At 36.7% G+C, this 18,296-nt stretch overlaps 1 long non-coding RNA gene across 5 annotated transcripts; it reads right to left on the reverse strand.

The window, feature by feature from the left end:
• Positions 1-1,161: 1,161 nt before the first annotated feature.
• On the reverse strand, positions 1,162-12,564 carry LOC137487664 (uncharacterized). 5 transcript variants are annotated; one of them, XR_011006323.2, is made up of 9 exons: positions 12,424-12,564; positions 7,717-7,999; positions 7,314-7,446; positions 3,950-5,317; positions 3,523-3,629; positions 2,391-2,517; positions 2,138-2,223; positions 1,795-1,837; positions 1,162-1,696 (listed from the first exon to the last, which is right to left on the reverse strand). It is a non-coding gene; the product is annotated as an uncharacterized lncRNA (long non-coding RNA). The 5 variants fall into 5 exon arrangements; XR_011006321.2 differs by having other exon boundaries at positions 3,950-7,446; XR_011006322.2 differs by having other exon boundaries at positions 3,950-7,449.
• Positions 12,565-18,296: the final 5,732 nt, after the last annotated feature.

An 18,296-nucleotide genomic window follows, 5' to 3' on the forward strand; every position in this document is an offset into this window, starting at 1 on the left:
TATGATCATTGGATGTCATGACAGAGTCACACAGAAAAACATTTAATATTTTGCCTTTGATTGTTATCGACCTATATATATTCATTAATTTGTTTTCTTGTCGGCGTAGTCCCTTTATTAATCCGGGGTCGCCACAGCGGAATGAACCGCCAACTTATCCAGCACGTTTTTACGCAGTGGATGCCCCTCCAGCCGCAACTCATCTCTGCACAGGGAGAATGCAGGGAGAACATGCAAACTCCACACAGAAACAGCAACTGAGCCTAGCCGAGCCAAGGATGGAACCAGCGACCTTCTTGCTGTGAGGTGACAGCACTACCTACTGCGCCACTGCATCGCCATATATATTATATATATAAATATATATATATACATATATATAATATATATATATATATATATATATATATATATATATATATATATATATATATATATATATATAATATATATATATATATATATATATATAATATATATATATATATATATATATATATATATATATATATAATATATATATATATATATATATATATATATATATATATATATATAACATATATATATATATATATATATATATATATATATATATATATATTATATATATATATATATATATATATATATATATATATATATATATATATATATATATATATATAATATATATATATATATATATATATATATATATATATAACATATATATATATATATATATATATATATATATATAACATATATATATATAATATATAATATATATATATATAATATATAATAATATATATATAAATATATATAAATAATATATATATATATATATATATATATATATATATATATATATATAAATATATATATATATATATATATATATATATATATATACACAGCAAAATATGGGGACCCAAAACAACTCTATGGGTGTTAATTTCAACACTTTGAAAGTGTCTCATGGGGTCCACTCAAAACAGAGTTAAATCAACACTTTCAAAAGGGTTGGCACATTGACACCGAAGTAAGGGTTAATTTTAACTCTGGGCAGAGTTAAAAAATGTAACTATATTTAACACCGCCTGGTGTAATATATTGTTATTTTATTCAACTCTCTTGAGTGTAAATATGGTAAAAAGGTCAAATAGACTGTAAATTACAAAATGAAAAAACATTTTATTTGAAAACATTCACCACTTCAACAATTCATTTAGTTTTTTAAAATGCAACAATGACAAATATGCTTTAAATGTTTTATTAGTACAGACAGTATCAATATGTATGACCAGTGCTCAAAAAGGCTGCTTCAGTCCTTTGGTCCAAACTTGATGTGTTATCAGAGCAATTTGAAAGTTCAATATAGCGTCACTCATAGTTTACTTCTGAACTCATAGTTTTCTTGTGAAATTACATTTTAAACTTGGCGTGCAAATCTTTCACTTCGGGTGTTTCCTTGGTCCTCCATATCAAACACAGCAGTTTAAATGAAGGTATAAATGCTGTAAACTTGTGTGAAAACAAACTGGAGCAAGGAAATCTCATCAAGCATGTCCTGTGAATGAAGTGCTTCCCAGCCACAGGATGACCTTTTTATCCATGACGATGTAGCAGCTGCTGATCACTCGTCTGGTGGTTCCTGATGCACAGATATAGGGTGATGCTCATCTAAGAACTCTTCAAGACTCCAGCATGACTAAGAAAAATGTTTAAAAAACAAATTGCAATCAAATTCTATGATATATTTAAAAGAACATTTAAAGTAAATAAAACATTCAAGAAATCTAAACTCACCTTTTGAAAATCTTCATGATGATCCACAACTTGACTCTCCCAGCTGGTTGAGGTGACAGGATATGGAAAAGTAGAAAAAACACATATATCACTGTTGGATCTCCAAAAACAATTAGGTTAACCACTATGACTAGAACTGGAAAAACAGGCAGCTGTCTGTCCAGAATCCTGAATTTAACACAACACTTGGAGCAAAATTTAGAGGAGCTTAAAATCTTTTATATCATTTAGTGATGCTGACTTCCCCAAAATAATGGCCACAGTGTAAAAAATATTCATAAACTTCATAAACAACAGTTTTCTGTAAGTGTGTGCGTGCGTGCGCGCGTGCATGTTTCTTTACCAGATTCAACTTGTTAGGCCCTTTCAGGTCCAGTATTGACGCCACCTTTACTGGAGTCTAGCAGATGTTTCAGGTCCAAATATAACCTAAAATATTAGGATAAGCAGAAGTGTAAAGTAAAGAGCAAAACATTATTTAAGTAACAATTCACCCACAATACAAAACCTATCACCTTCATGTCATTTGTTATTCTTTAATGCTCTAATACCCTCTCAGCTTATGTTGAACAAATACAGAACTTTATCAAACATACCTTCATTATTATCACCACATATGACCAAGAAGGTGTGCTTGGTCATTTCACCAACTCTGGAAATACACCATCCGTCTCTAATCAGCCACCGTCACAGGGTCTTGTGTTATTGTATAGAGAACTGTGGCTGTTAAAAAAACAACAAAACATTAGTATCTAACACATATGCATAACCTTCAGATAAAAAGGAGAGATGAACATCACAAAGTATGCCTCACACTTTTTCACATATCTTTTGATTCAGATGTTGATTATTGATAATAAATCTACAAATCAAACCTGTATCATCATTAGGCTGCTCAAATATGAATCAGTTGATTAATTTTACAGACAGGTGGCTGTTTACAACGCACTAAATTGTCTTTCATAAAACGGAAATGTTGTGTACAGTACTTGCTAAGTTTAGCCTATAGTTTTAAGCACAATATCATGCGGGAGAAAAAGCTTGACTAAGATGTTCCTGACTACATAAATAGCCTAACTTACTAACGTCAGACATCCCGAGTTGGAAAAAGTAATTTTCGGGGGATACAGAGTTGATTTGCGGAAGGTAGCGGGAGAGATGAGAACCTGAAGAGCAACGGGATGAGGTGCGCGCGACGTACCTAAAGAGCGGTGGGGGTGACTTGCGCACGACGTACCTGAAGAGCGGTGGGGGTGACTTGCGCGCGACGTACCTGAAGAGCTGGGAGGGATGCGGTGGAGAGGGGTGTGCAAAGTGTTTAATGACCGGGCGGGAGACGCGCGATTTCCGGGAGATTATCATTCATTTGCGGGCATCTAAGTTACTTGGGCATCTGGGAGTCTCTGTGCATTTGCGGGATAACGTTAACGTTAGTCCCGCAACTTCCGGGAGAGTAACCTTAAATGTCTGAGAAAGTGCAAACGCGGTCATTTAAAGACATTAATGTTAACATTCCGACTTTAATGGTTGTCAACGCTTAATATTATTCAAGCGTAGGTTATCACGCGAGTCTAAGAACTAACGGTACGTTATATGGACGGCCACGAATGAACCAGTTTAAAAGGGCCGCGGTGTTTAAAATAACCAAATTAACGTACACGAATAACAAACAATCATATGTTTTAGTCAGGAAGCCTTTTACAAGTAAGCATATGTTCATTTACTCACCAGACATGTTTTAGAAACTCTCCAGAGCGTATGGAAACCGTCCTGTGTTGCCGTTAGCATCCGGGCAGAGTAGGCTAGGCTGCTCCGGGGATTCCCTCGCTAGTTTGCTTCGAATTAAAGGAGAAGTGTCGATTTTATTTTACAGATGGGTAACAACGCACAAAATGGCATTAAGCGTGACAGAAATGTGTTGAACATGTACATTTGATGTTTTTATGCACTATGTATGCGTGAGCATATATAAAAACATTCTTGAAAAGAAGTCAATAGTAATGCAGTTAAGCTAGATACACAAACGACCATGAATGAACCGCAGAAGATTAAAATTGTCACTCCATTCTAAAGTTATTAACTTAACAATATGTTTACAACTGTATTTCATTAAAGAAAGTCAGTAAAATACCTTAATTTAGGTAGTTTGACTCACCAGTTGCTGTTCTAAACCTCAGATGGAAAATGGCGTCTGGAAAATTCTTCAGTGACTGGGGCTGCATGAATTCCCGGATGTTGGAAATAACACCACCAAGTGTTGAAAAGATAACTCCTTGATTTCGCATTGAATAAAATCAATTCTAACTCTTATTATATTCATTTATCAAAATCTAACTCTTTAACGTCAACACTTTACTCTGAAATGCTTCAACACCGAGAATTTAACTCAGATGAATTTGCTGTGTATATATATATATATATATATATATATATATATATATATATATATATATATATTGGATGCAAAAAACAGTGCGTGAACTTTGTAGCAACATTGTGTGTGACTCATCATTGTAACTCCACAACAAATACATCAAATAATCATTGGGAAAGTTCTTACTGTAGTATTTCTCACAAACGTTACTGAGATCTGCTTCCTTCATGTCTGTGCTGATGATCTGACGCAAAAGAAGCAGAGATTGATTCACACTCTGTCAGACACATGGGAATGGTAGCCTGGAATAACTCGTTTTAAAGGTACAGGCAATAAAAACAGCTACAATGTGTTCAAAGCAGAACATCCTAATGTTCTGAAAGCTATAATAAATAATCTGATGTGTGTTTATAGCTGCAACTTTACAGACACATTCTGAAGACACAATAAATCGTAAATCTTGAAAAAGGGGTAAAATAGGTGCCCCGCAGGGGTAAATCTTTTAATTTTAAGACACAGGCATGAGTGTTTTACATTTTCTGTAAGGCTTCTGTTTTGAAGATTTTCAGATGCTTGCTTTAGCAGCAACATTTCGTTTTGTTTTTATCCCAAGACCAAAAATACAGCCTTTTCCTGGATCCTTACTGAGAGTGACCATGCAGACCTCTTGGCCAAGGCTGCCTATTAATTACCCACTGGACTTTAAAATTTCCTGTTTTCCCCTCCTTAATTAGGCTAATCTGCCCTGAACTTTAAAGAGAGGAAATACCTAGAAATAGTTCCCAATTTTCAGCACGTTCAATTATTTTGTGCCGAGTAGCAGATTGCATCAAACCGTGTCCATCGACAGTGCTTGATCGCAGGGGGAAATGATGTCTGTCATTTCTTCCTCCGCCATGAAGGGTAAAATGTGGGAATTTTTCAGAAGGAACAGCGCCTGCCGTGGGCATGGCCAGTGCCCAAGCTGTACGTGCTCAAGGTCAGGGCCATCCACCATCAATCTCGGACCATTATGTTTATTATCATTACTTGCGCTTACTCACTGAGCACAGAGAAGAGTTGTTGACTTATGCTCCCGGTTACTTTTCAGTAAAAGTCTCACACTTTCAGTAAAGGTTCAGCAAGTGTGATGGGCGAAGAGAGACTTTCCTGTGGAAAAAAAGACTTAGTTTTGCCAATATAAGCTTTATGAACGTCATTTCTCCTACTAGCAACCTTCCAAAAGCACCTGTCTGAATAACATATACCTAGGGCCAGATGGAATCTGCGGATGTTTTTTGCTATTTCTGCGGAAAATTTTGGTAAAAATCTGCGGATTTCTGTGGAATGATTTTGGGAGTATCATAACTAAAACTTTAATATGGGAAATATAATACCTTTTTTACTTTTATTTAATGTTTAAAATGCAAATCCAATTAGATTCACTTTATGTGGTAAAAAAAAGTAAGTCTCTTATATAATATATCTACTAAGACAGAAAATATTAGGAAAAACAAGATTAATTTGCTTACCCCATTGGCAGATTATTTTGCTTGTTTCAAGAAAAAACTCCCTTAATATTGGGATATTATTTCTGAAAACAAGACAATATATTTTGCTTGCCTAGAAAATGTTTCTTGATATAAGAATTTTTAGATATTTGGACTAGAAACAAGACAACAAATCTAAGTAAGAAAAACATTTTTTGCAGTGCGCGCGCAGATTCCTTGTGGGCCTACATATACCTTGCAGTAAGGCAACCCCAAACCCCAAGTTGGGACAGTATGGAAAACGCAAATAAACAAAGAAAGTAGTGATTTTTAAATTTACTTTGACTTGTATTTAATGGCTGACAATATGAACACAAAATATTTCATGTTTTGTCTGGCCAACTTCATGTAATTTGTAAATATTATGCCTGTAGCCAGTAAGGGTTCAGGTAGTTTGAACGAAACGTCCAGAATTTGTCCTTTTATTTATTTTATGTAATTTAATATTATATATTTATTATATAATTAATATAATATATTTATATTCAATATCATATTATATTTTGGCAAAATAATCGTCTTCTAGAGGCCTTTGCCTTTCATATAAGCCACTTCTGATACCAAATGATCAACTAGAAGTCCAGTTATTATCTGTTGTTCCTAAAACTTGGAAAGGTGACAAGACTTTTGTCAGGTAGTGTACAATTTTCTTTGTGTGTGTGTGTTACTAAATTAACAAACATCTACTTTTTGTATTATTTAAAATTTTAGTTTTTATAAATATTATTTTTGTGTCTGTCCCTATGTTCTGGACAACTCTGTTACATCAGTTATAAAAAGCTTTTAAAGCCCCGTTAGGAAAAAACATGTGACTAGCACCAAGGCTGCGTACAAAACCGTCTACTGCTCAGTAGGTACTGCATTTTATTTTAATTGTATACTCGGCCATTTGAAAAGTACATTCTATACAGTATGAACGTTAAAAGTATGAATGGAATTCGGACATACTACATCCGCCATTTTGTCATAGTCATGTGACCTACCTGCCTCAATTGCGTCGCTTAACTCCCATTCATGAATTCGCTCAGGGGGCATTATGGGATAGCGCAGCGTGCATGGGATTTACACTCCAGAATCTCGCCGGAAGTAGTAAGTCATCCCGGTCCTTCTCGCATACTGATTTTCCAATTCTATGAATTCGGACATACTACTCGGCTCGCATACTGATTTTAGCGCACTATATAGTATGGAAGAATGCGGTTTCGGACGCAGCCCAAGTGATGACACTTCCTCTGGAGGGAAACTCTGGAAGGCATTGCGTCGTGTCGTTATTATTTTCTAACTTTCTCACATTTGTGATAAATGTTTAGCAAGCATCAATAGTAGATTAATCATTTGTCAACTCTGTTATTCCGATACTTCTAACTAAAACACTAATACAAATGCATACATTTTTGTTTTCTGTTTAGCTTGATATTAGCATGTTGAGCTAAATCACAAAATGGTGGAAAATGTCAACTATAGTTGTGTCTCATTTCAGAGGCGTCCTTTGAAGGTTAGTCTTTCGAAGTCCGCACAGGCCAAACCGAGCGTTCAGAGGACAGATCTCATCACTATTTTTTTCTGTAATAAATTGTGTAATGGCGAGGCAGTGGCGCAGTAGGTAGTGCTGTCACCTCACAGCAAGAAGGTTGCAGGGTCGCTGGTTCGAACCTCGTCTCAGTTGGCGTTTCTGTGTGGAGTTTGCATGTTCTCCGTGCCTTCGCGTGGGTTCCTCCGGGTGCTTCCAGGTGACCTCTAAAAAAACGTCTGCTAAATGTAAATGACAATTAGTTACAGATTTAAATGTTCCCTATATCACATTTTTTAAATTTAATAATAGATTCGCTAACTTTCCTTCGACTTGGTCCCTGAATTATAATTAATCGCAGCAATGGAATAAATCACGCTTCCAATCACAATTATGAATTTAGTTTGCTGTAATTTGATAATTTGTTGTACATTTACTGTATATCATTCCAGTTTAAAGAAATTATACGCACAATTCTGGATTGAGTAATGTGGATTTTGCTTACTCACGTGAATCAGTTTGTGGTTGTTTTCGAGGGACTGTAGCGTAATGGTCAGAAAATATGTTAATGTGTCCAGGAAGAGAGGCCAGCCTCTGGTGCACCCTCCTCTTTGGCTCACCACAGGAGAAAAAGGTTAAATAAATGTTAGTGGTGTGATAACCCGCCTGCTTTCTGTAGGGGGGCAGGCAGACTTTAAGAGGCGGCGTAACAAATGTCACAAATGTTCACCACAGGACTGGATATTCACCATCACCGTTTCAATTCTGGCAGCCCGCTCTGTTTTTGTACTTCTGAAAACAGAATTTTGATTTATATCACTGATAATATAATCGTAAATTTTCACTAACAATCTGCAAAACAGAAATGGCAAACAGCACATTAAATTAAACATGACATTTTTAAGATGAAAAAAAAAATTAACTGTGGCTGCTGACGGGATGATTTAGTCTGTGGTCAAAAAAGAAAAGAAAACTGTAGAAGAATGGTAATAATATTGACCCTAAAATGGGTTTAAAACAATTATAAACGGCTTTTATTCTAGCCGAAGTCAAACAAATAAGACTTTCTTCAGAAGAAAAAAATATTATCAGACACACTACCTGAATATGTTATGCATCATTTGGGAAATATTTAAAAAAGAAGAAAAAAAAATCACAGAAGGGCGAATAATTTTGAAAAAAAACTATATGTGTGTGTGTGTGTGTGTGTGTGTGTGTGTGTGTGTGTGTGTGTGTATGTATGTATGTATGTATATATATATATATATATATATATATATATATATATATATATATATATATACATATATATATATATATATATATATATAAATCATTCATTCATTTATTCATTTTCTTATCGGCTTAGTCCCTTTATTAATCTGGGGTCGCCACAGCGGAATGAACCGCCAACTTATCCAGCACGTTTTTACGCAGCGGATGCCCTTCCTATCTCTGGGAAACATCCACACACACTCATTCACACATACACACACATACACTACGGACAATTTAGCCTACCTAATTCATCTGGAGCACCCGGTGGAAACCCACGTGAATGCAGGGAGAACATGCAAACTCCAAACACACACACACACACACACACACACACACACACACATATATATATATATATATATATATATATATATATATATATATATATATATATATACATACACAAAACAGTTCTGTCTGGTTCTCAAATCTGATTGGTTGATAGCTGTGCGATATTCTGCAATATCAGAACTCCTACAGCCTCTTTACCCTTTGTGTATTACTCCGCCCACATACAGCCAGCAAAAAAGCAGACACTACAGATGTAAAGTTTAAAAGATGCTTGCTCAACTGTTTAACTGTCAGCTTATGATTTAAATCCGGAAGAAAGTAGTTCCTCAAACAAAAGGGTTTTTGAGACTCTCCATGTTTGATTTTGTTTTTATATACACAATTATGCCGTCAAACTGTTGTATAAACGCAATATCACACTCCTAGCAATGCGATATGGCTGTATATCGGCACTGTTGGGGGCACCAACGCACGCCTCCCACCAGTGCCGATATACAGCCATATCGCACTACTACGAGTGTGATATTGCTCATATATATATATAAAATTAAAAGTAACTAAGTATCTAATTACTTGAGTAATTTTTTCATAAGGTACTTCGAGTTTTTTACTTGAATAAAAATTTCCGCAAGTCTTTGGACTCTTACTTGAGTACATATTTTGGATACTCTACCCACCTCTGCTTGTTTGTGACATTATCATGCATGTCATTGACTTTGCAAAATACAAAAATACATATTGAGAGTCAAATCATTCACTGAATTGTAAGCCTGTAGGAATGCAGAATTCAATAACTCAATACCCTATATCTGACTAAAGTCTTGTCGCCTATTCAAGTTTTAGGAACAACAAATAATTGATCATGCCTTCATTTTAAATGATTTAATTAGAACAGTGAGGTCTGACTTTGCTTAGACAAAAGTCTTGTGACTTAAAGTCACGGTGCAGTGGAGACAGAATGAATATTGTGTCTGACTCCATCATAAGCTTTGATGACTTCCAGACTCCCAGAGTTCATTAAGATCCTTTGTATTCACCTTCAAATAACCTCAAATATGCTCAATATAGTTCATGTCTGGTGACCGGGCTGGCCAATCCTAGAGCACCTTGACCTTCTTTGCTTTCAGGAGCTTTGATGTGAAGGCTGAAGTATGGAAGGAGCGCTATCCTGCTGGAGAATTTGCCCTCTCCTGTGGTTTGTAATGTAATGGGCAGCACACATGTCTCCATACTGAATGTAACCCCAAACCTTGTTTTTCCTTCACCAAACTTGACTGATTTCAGTGAGATTTTTTGGTCCATGCTAGGTTCCAGTAGGTCTTCTGCAGTATGTGTGATTGGGATGCAGTTCAACAGATGATTCATCAGAAATATCTGCCACATTTCCAAAAGATCAACTTGAAGTCAAGTTATTATTTGTCGCTCTTACAACTGAGATCGAAGACAAGACTTTTGTCAGGTAGTGTACTTTTATTATTATTTTATGATAACTGAAGAACAATGCATGATTCAGGAAGCAGAGACAGTCAAAAATAAGTAATGGGAGTCTTTAAATTAATATTTTCAAGACAAATATCCCTAAATATACACACAGTTATTTTTAGCTTGATATAATTTGTGTTACTATGGAAATCAAATCAAATCAAATCACTTTTAATGTCACATCATCAGCAGCACGTGTGCTATGATGAGTGAAAAGCTTAGGTGCCGGCTGCAGACAGTACAAAATACAGATGCAAAGGTGCAGAATACAACAACAGTGCAAAATTGACAGCGATTTGTACAATGAATAGGTGTCCACATAGTTGTAGGCAGTATTGTTTCATGAAAGTTCTTGCCTTTGAAAAGTAATGCAAGGTTTATCTAGGAGGAGCAAAATGTACCCGCAATCGCCCACATGTGTACACACGCGCGCACGAATGTGCAGTAGCCTAGCATAACACAACATAACATAAACATCACTCTAAATCAGTTTCAACACATGGACGCATTGCTTGGCTGCCTGGTCCCGAACAGCCATTTCACATTTAATTCCTCGCTCTCCACTGGGAGTCATAGAGAACATGAAACAGGAGGATGATTTCGCCACAGTGAAGGATTCTCATGTGCATTTACGTCGGCCTGCTTTTGGAATTAACAGCAAAACTCCCCTCTCCCACATATCCCGTGCAGGGACATTTCTTTCTCTGATTTATCACTCACAAGCAAAAAAAACAAAAACTATGGTGGATACCAAAATAAATAGTGGGTGTTTTAAATAGACAGAATTACAGCGCTTTCAGATATTGCTGTTCTCATATGTATGAAAATGAGGACAGTACGCCTAGTGACTCAAGCATTATGTACATCAGTTTAGTTTGTAATCCCAGCCCAATGTCACGAGTAAACGCAACTGTTTTGCATTTTGTCAGTTTGGTGGCTAACTGGTCTCAAATGGTCTCATTTTAAAGAAAACCCTTTTAATTTTCATAAAACACTATTGAAAGTTTAAAATCTCTGTATATGTTGTCTGTTATAATAAACACCTAAAAATAGGTGCTTTTATAAAAAAAAATTTATAAACTCTAATTTTAAAGTGTACCTTTTAAGTGGTTTAGCGTGCTGTAATTAATGTTGGTGGTTCCTGCACATGTCTGTAATCATAAGAAAAAAGAAAATATCTCTACCATAATCTATGCAAAAGTTATTGTAATCCAACTGATGAGAGGTGCTGTACAAGCCACAGGGAGCGATCATTGTTTTCATATTTCACTATTTCACTATTTACTTTTGTTTGATCAAACATAATTCACTGTGTTTGGACCACATCAGATATATAAAAGGATTACTTATGCACATCACCTTAAAAACAGAGGAGAATGGCCCTGAAGCGCACAGCATAAGGTGAGAGATGACAGCTGTCTGTGCTATCTGGGGCTGCTTATTGATCAGAAATGTATTGTTTTCACTTCTGCGCCATGGAAACACCGTGATTCATTCGACAACTGTTTGATATGTGAATATAATTCAGTAAAAAGAATGCTAGAACTGTATGAGCACTGGCAAGAGCTTTCATTTGAGCTATAACTTGTACATGTGTCATATGAAAAATATGAAAATGAACCAATGTAAAATACCCAGCTCGGGTATCCAAAATACTGTGTATTTAAGTATAAATAACTTTTGTACATTAGAATAAAAACCAAAGTGATGCATATGTGCATCAAATATTGATTCTACACTTTCAAACGAAATGACTTACGGGGTCTGGTGCAATGCTAGCCCTTTAAATCTTAGAGCGAAAGTCGATGACGTCACGGACCCGGTACTGAGTCTATAGGTTTTTAGCACCAACATACTTAAGTAATGTTGAAGTATATATATATATATATATATATATCAGTATACTTCGTCTAGTATGCATACTAACATCGGTGTACTGTTATTATGCTCCCAGCAGGCACAGAACGTCAACATGACGTGTTTGTTTTGAAGACAAAATGCAGCCATATGTAGTTCTGGCTACATAATTGGTTCTCTCCAGAAATGTATACATCTCAAACTATTAAATTTTTGCATTTAAAATGACATAACTGAGTTAATAACACAGAATGACATAAGCAGCCTCAGCAGTCTTCATAATGCCTGTGTCTTGCTGTGACACTCACCTCTCGTGTCTTTTCCACTATGCGTCCTCTTGCCTTTGTTTGGCTCTGCTCCTAAACCCCCGTGTGAGGTCCACTTCTGCAGTCTATTGCAGCCCGAGCACTTCAGCAGAGCCTCCTGCATGGCTCGGCTCCAGGCGTTTACTGCCCAGGTCCCTAAAACATCAATGATTTGTTTATAATTAGCCCTGGCACCTCTTTGCTACTTAGAGAGTACTTGTTTTTCAAAAGGCCAGGGGGGGCTCGGTTGATGGATGGGTTGAAGGTGGTTGTGCAAAAACCTAGGGAGAGAGTCTGGAGCTGCGGCGTAGCCCGACACATTCCTAGCAAGCCGCCCGGAGTCGAAGCTGACAGGGCGATAGCGATAATAACCAAGCGGAGATAGTCTTCTGGGGCTGCGTTCAGTCACTCAATTGTCCATATGCACTGTAAAGGACAGTGTTGGGTGTAATTAGTTACAAAGTAACTAGTTAATGTAATTAGATTACTTTTCGGCAGAAAAAGGGGATTACTTTTCATTTTCAGGGAATTTCAAGAGTTAGATATTGCTTGATACTAGTGCTAGGTTTGGCATGCTGTCCCGGGAGAGGACCCTGAGTTAGGAGATGATTGACCCCAGGGCTCCCACCTGGTCAATTAGTATGAAAGAGGGTCTGAGATCGAGTAGTTCTAGAGAGCTAGGGCAAAAGGGGGCATTGAGGCCGAGGGGCACTCTAAACTCACAAGGGAGAAACCTGGTCTAGTAAATGACATGAAGGCGAGCAGCCCAACACAATCTCACGGCAATTCGTAACTTTTTGATTTAGTGGCTGATTACTATGAATTTGTACGATCTAATTTGTACAATTTAGTATGATTTGCTCATCCCAAGTTATTAAAATAGGCTTAATAAATAAATAAAATCACGGTGGTGTTTTTACGAATGCCAGCCGGACAGTTTCACGTAAAGAAACCCACTTACGATGGCCTAACGCAAATCATTATTTTTACCTTTACAATAATAATTATTAATTAAAAGTTATATAGCCTATTGAGTTATATGACTTTTGTGTTATTCATACCAAAATGTAACAGTAAACTTCTTTCTTTTTTTATTTAAGGTAAAAAGACAGACCATGTATGTATGTGTGTGTGTGTGTGTATATATATATATATATATATATATATATATATATATATATATATACATATATATATATATATATATATATATATATATGACATATATCAGGTTCGTAGCCAGCCTATTAAAAGAGGTGGTTCTTTTTTTATTTTCAGATATTTGCAGATATTCGGGGTTTAAATATTGCATTTTAATGAAATTTTAAGCTCTCTCCCTCTCTCTCTCTCTCTCTCTCTCTCTCTCTCACGATAGATAGATAGATAGATAGATAGATAGATAGATAGATAGATAGATAGATAGATAGATAGATAGATAGATAGATAGATAGATAGATAGATAGATAGATAGATAGATAGATAGATAGATAGATAGATAGATAGATAGATAGATAGATAGATAGATAGATAGATAGATAAGCTTGTCGGATCGTTATTATTACCACACTGTTTGATGCAACAAAAATATTTTCTACACATTTGTCAAAGTGCTTATCATACTATTTTTTGTTTACAAAAATTGTTTATTTACAAGTTGTTCCAGTTTTATTTATAATGTAATGAAATTAGAAGTTTAAAAATTAAAAAAATATTTTGGGTCAAATACAGGGTTCAGTGTTTGATCAAATATGCACAAACCCACCTTTTGTGTTGTCTGTCAAATTTTTAACCAAAAGATTGTATTTGTCCATATTTGGGTCAAATATGAGGTTCAGTGTTGGGTCAAATAAGGAAAAACACATCTTTTTTTGTTTGTTACATTTTAACCCAAGAATTGTGTCTGTCAATATTTGGGTCAAATATGGACAAATCCACCTTTTTTTGTTGTTGTTTGTCAAATGTTTAACCCAAGGATTGTGTTTGTCCATATTTGTGTCAAATATTTTGGGTCAAATATGCAGTCCAGTGTTGGGCCAAATATGGCCAAACTCACCTTTTTTGTTTATAAAATGTTTAACCCAAGGATTGTATTTGTCCATATTTAGGTCTAATATATTTTGGGTCAAATATGGAGTCCAGTGTTGGGTCAAATACAGACCCAAACCCAACCATTTTTTTCTTTGTTACATTTTTATTGCAAGGATTGCATTTGTCCTTATTTGGGTCAAAATGTTGGGTCACAAATGAAGTCCAGTGTTGGGTCAAATATGGATAAGCCAACTTTTGTTTGTTTGTCAATTTCTGAACCCAAGGATTACGTTTGTCCATAGTTGGGTCAAATATTTTGGGTCAAATAGGGGTCTAGTGTTCAGTCAAATATGCACAAACCCTATTTTTTGTTGTTGTTGTTAAATTTTTAACCTAAGGATTGAGTTAGTCCATATTTGACCCAACACTGAATTATAACAAATGCAGGAGAAGAGGACCCGAGAGGAGACAGGGTGCCTTAGCCTGGCAGTCAGGAACGTGTATGCTCACTGGATGCTCAATTAATAAACACAGCTGTTTACATCAAGACGTGTGAGGTATAAATACACTTTGTGTGGTCCCTGAGGTTTACACGGCTGATGGGGTAAAATACATCTCTGCGCCCTCCTCCGATTGTTTACCAGCAAGGACAATATCCATGGGAACATTACACACACACGCCGTCAGCGTTGTAAATGAGCACACCTCTGGACAATTCATCAGCGAGTATTTGGGACGTTTAACAGGATGATGTTTGGAGCACGTCACCTGAGATGGTAAATGCTTTTAAATACATCATATGATATTTACATAGCTCAACTCGGTGCTCACTCTGTAATAGTGTCATATTGCATGGTCAAGGCCATGGAGACACGAAACCAGTGTTGGGCAAGCTATTCTAAAAATGTGACTAACTATTGTCTGAAATCTCAGTGGTTAGTACTGTCACCTCACAGTAGCAGTAGACGTTGTTGTATTAGTTGTAGCAAACGCTATAGTAGTATCAGTAGGGGTAGTCTTTGTAGTAGTATCAGTATTAGTAGACATTGTAGTAGTAGTAGTCGTGGTTGTGGCTGTAGTAGAAGCAGTAGTAGTTGTAATAAAAGTAACTTTCTGTAGTAGTAGTTGGTGTAGCACTTGTGATTTATTATTATTGTTGTCAGTTATTACTGTTGTCCTTTCTTTCTTTTTCCTCTCATTTTTACTATCATACAGTAATAAGCATTGTTGTTACTCCCTACCTCTGACTGGTTTCTTTCTATATGTTTTATTTATATTTGTGACACTTGCTTCATTTATTGACTGTTATTGTTCCTTATGTATGTACTCTGACCTGTCCACCAAGTAACCTTTACATGCATACACACACTCACACGCGCACACTCACGCACATACCAGTACCTGACTATATTGTTGTTGTTTTTGTTTGTTTTTGTTTCATTGCTTTGTATTTGTTATTTGTTGATGTTTTCTTGTATTTGTATGATTTTTGCATATTCTAATAAAAATAAAAAAAAGTACTGTCACGTCACAGCAAGAGGGTCACTGGTTGGAGTCCCTTCTGGGCCAGTTGGCATTTCTGTGTGGAATTTGCATGTTCTTCCCATCTTAGCGTGGGTTTCCTCTGGGTGCTTCCAGGTGACCTCTAAAATAGAGACTGAGCTGAAGGAAAACGAATGAATGAACAATACCCTAGATAAAAAGCTAAATGAGCAATACAGCATAACGCAAAACGTGTTTATTACATGCGCACAGGAATGCCTCAGAAATGTCTCAGAAGTTTGCAGTTTATGGAGAGTAAAGTGTTCATTTGTGCGTCATAAAACATTAACATTTACATTTCTGTAGGTCACTGAAATCTCCATCTTCAGCAGCTGAAAACTCAATTGACTGATGGCTGCTTCTCACTTAGGGCTGCTTATGCTAATGAGGAAGAGATTATCACTAATGGGAGGGGCTTTCTCACTCTGATGTCACGTACAAAGGGAGAACGTCAATCAAAGTGCTTCAAGTCTGATTATTGTCACGTTAAGCGTGATCAAAACAATAACAAAAACGGGAACAAAAGATTGCGGATCCAAGTGCAGAATTTTAATATATTAAAGTGCAAAAACCCAAAAGTATCAAAGTGCAAAGTAACAAACAAACAAATAAAACAAGAAACTAAGACAGTTAAACACGAACTAGACTTTAGCAAAAATACAAGAACAGGATCAGGAAACAACGAACTAGGAATACAAAACTTACTGAGTACTGGGACAAGAGAGACAAGGAAGACAACGACGCGATGACAAACAGTGGTTGAATGACTGAATATATAGTCCTGGTAATCATGGAGATTGGAGACAGCTGTGGTTGTAAATCAGTGTAGATGACAGACCGGGTGTGTGCGCGAAAGAATGTATGGAAATGTAGTCTTTTTGGGCGCTGTAGTTCCACTCAGTGTCCATTGAAGACATCCCAAGTCTCCCGGAAGTTGTGGGAGTATACATTTCTGGAGAGCGCCAAATACATTCCAGGAGCTATGTTTTTTGCAGTTTATGTTTTCACGAATTCAGACCGCTGTGTACGCTTTTTCAGATTTCAAATTTCTCTCGCTGAGTTTCATTCGCTGCTTCTGTTCTCATGTAAATCCACCAAAGGCCGCTGTTGACTGACTGATCACCAATTCCCCCACCCAAGTTTTTTTTTGCAGTTTTTGTTTTCACAAATCCACCAGAAGCCGCTGTGTATGCTTTTTGAGATCTCAGTTTTCTCTTATGAGTGCTATTCGCGCTTGGGGTTCTCACATAAGGCCGGTGTCAACTGACTGTCGACCCTAACTCTAAAACTGACTGACTGACCAATCCTTCCACCTACCTCCATTCCCTAAACCCAACCAACATTGTTTTCAAAAGCAATTAAAAAAAAGAAAAGGCTGTTCTGTGGGCTGTTCTGTGGGCACAAATGTCTTGTTGATACCAAGCGTCAGAGGAGAATGGCCAGACTGGTTTGAGTTGATAGAAAGGCAACAGTAACTCAAATATGCAGAAGAGCATCTCTGAATGCACAACATGTCCAACCTTGAGGCAGATGGGCTACAGCAGCAGAAGACCACACCGGGTGACACTCCTGTTAGCTAAGGACAGGGAACTGAGGCTACAATTCACACAGGCTCACCAAAACTGGACAATAAAAGTTTGAAAAAACATTGCCTGCTCTGATGAGTCTCCATTTCTGCTGCCACATTCAGATGGTAGAGTCAGAATTTGGCGTCAACAATATAAAAGCATGGATCCACCCTGGTGGTGGTGTAATGGTGTGGGGGATATTTTCTTGGCACACTTTGGGCCCATTAGTACCAATTGAGCATCCTGTCAATGCCACAGCCCACCTGAGTATTGTTGTTGACCATGTCCATTCCTTTATGACCACAGTCGACCCATCTTCTGATAGCTACTTCCAGCAAAATAACACACCATGTCATGAAACGTGAATCATCTCAGGCTGATATCTTGAACATGACAATGAGTTCACTGTACTCAAATGGCCTCTACAGTCATCAGAGCTCAATCCAATAGAGCACCTTTGGGATGTAATGGAACGGGAGATTCATATCATGGATGTGCAGCTGACAAGTCTTTAGCAACTGTGTGACGCTATCATGTCAATATGGACCATAATCTCTGAGGAATAATTCCAGTGGCTTGTTGAATTTATGCCACGAAGGATTTAGCCAGTTCTTAAGGCAAAAGGGGTCCAATCTGGTATTAGTAAGGTGTACCTAATAAAGTGGCCGGCGAGTGTATAAACATAGGTAATAATTATTACTCTGCAAGAACACGACAGAACTCATTTGCAACTATTGG

The sequence above is a fragment of the Danio rerio genome, chromosome 2, assembly GCF_049306965.1.
Source record: "Danio rerio strain Tuebingen ecotype United States chromosome 2, GRCz12tu, whole genome shotgun sequence".
In the NCBI taxonomy this organism is placed as follows: Eukaryota; Metazoa; Chordata; class Actinopteri; order Cypriniformes; family Danionidae; genus Danio; species Danio rerio.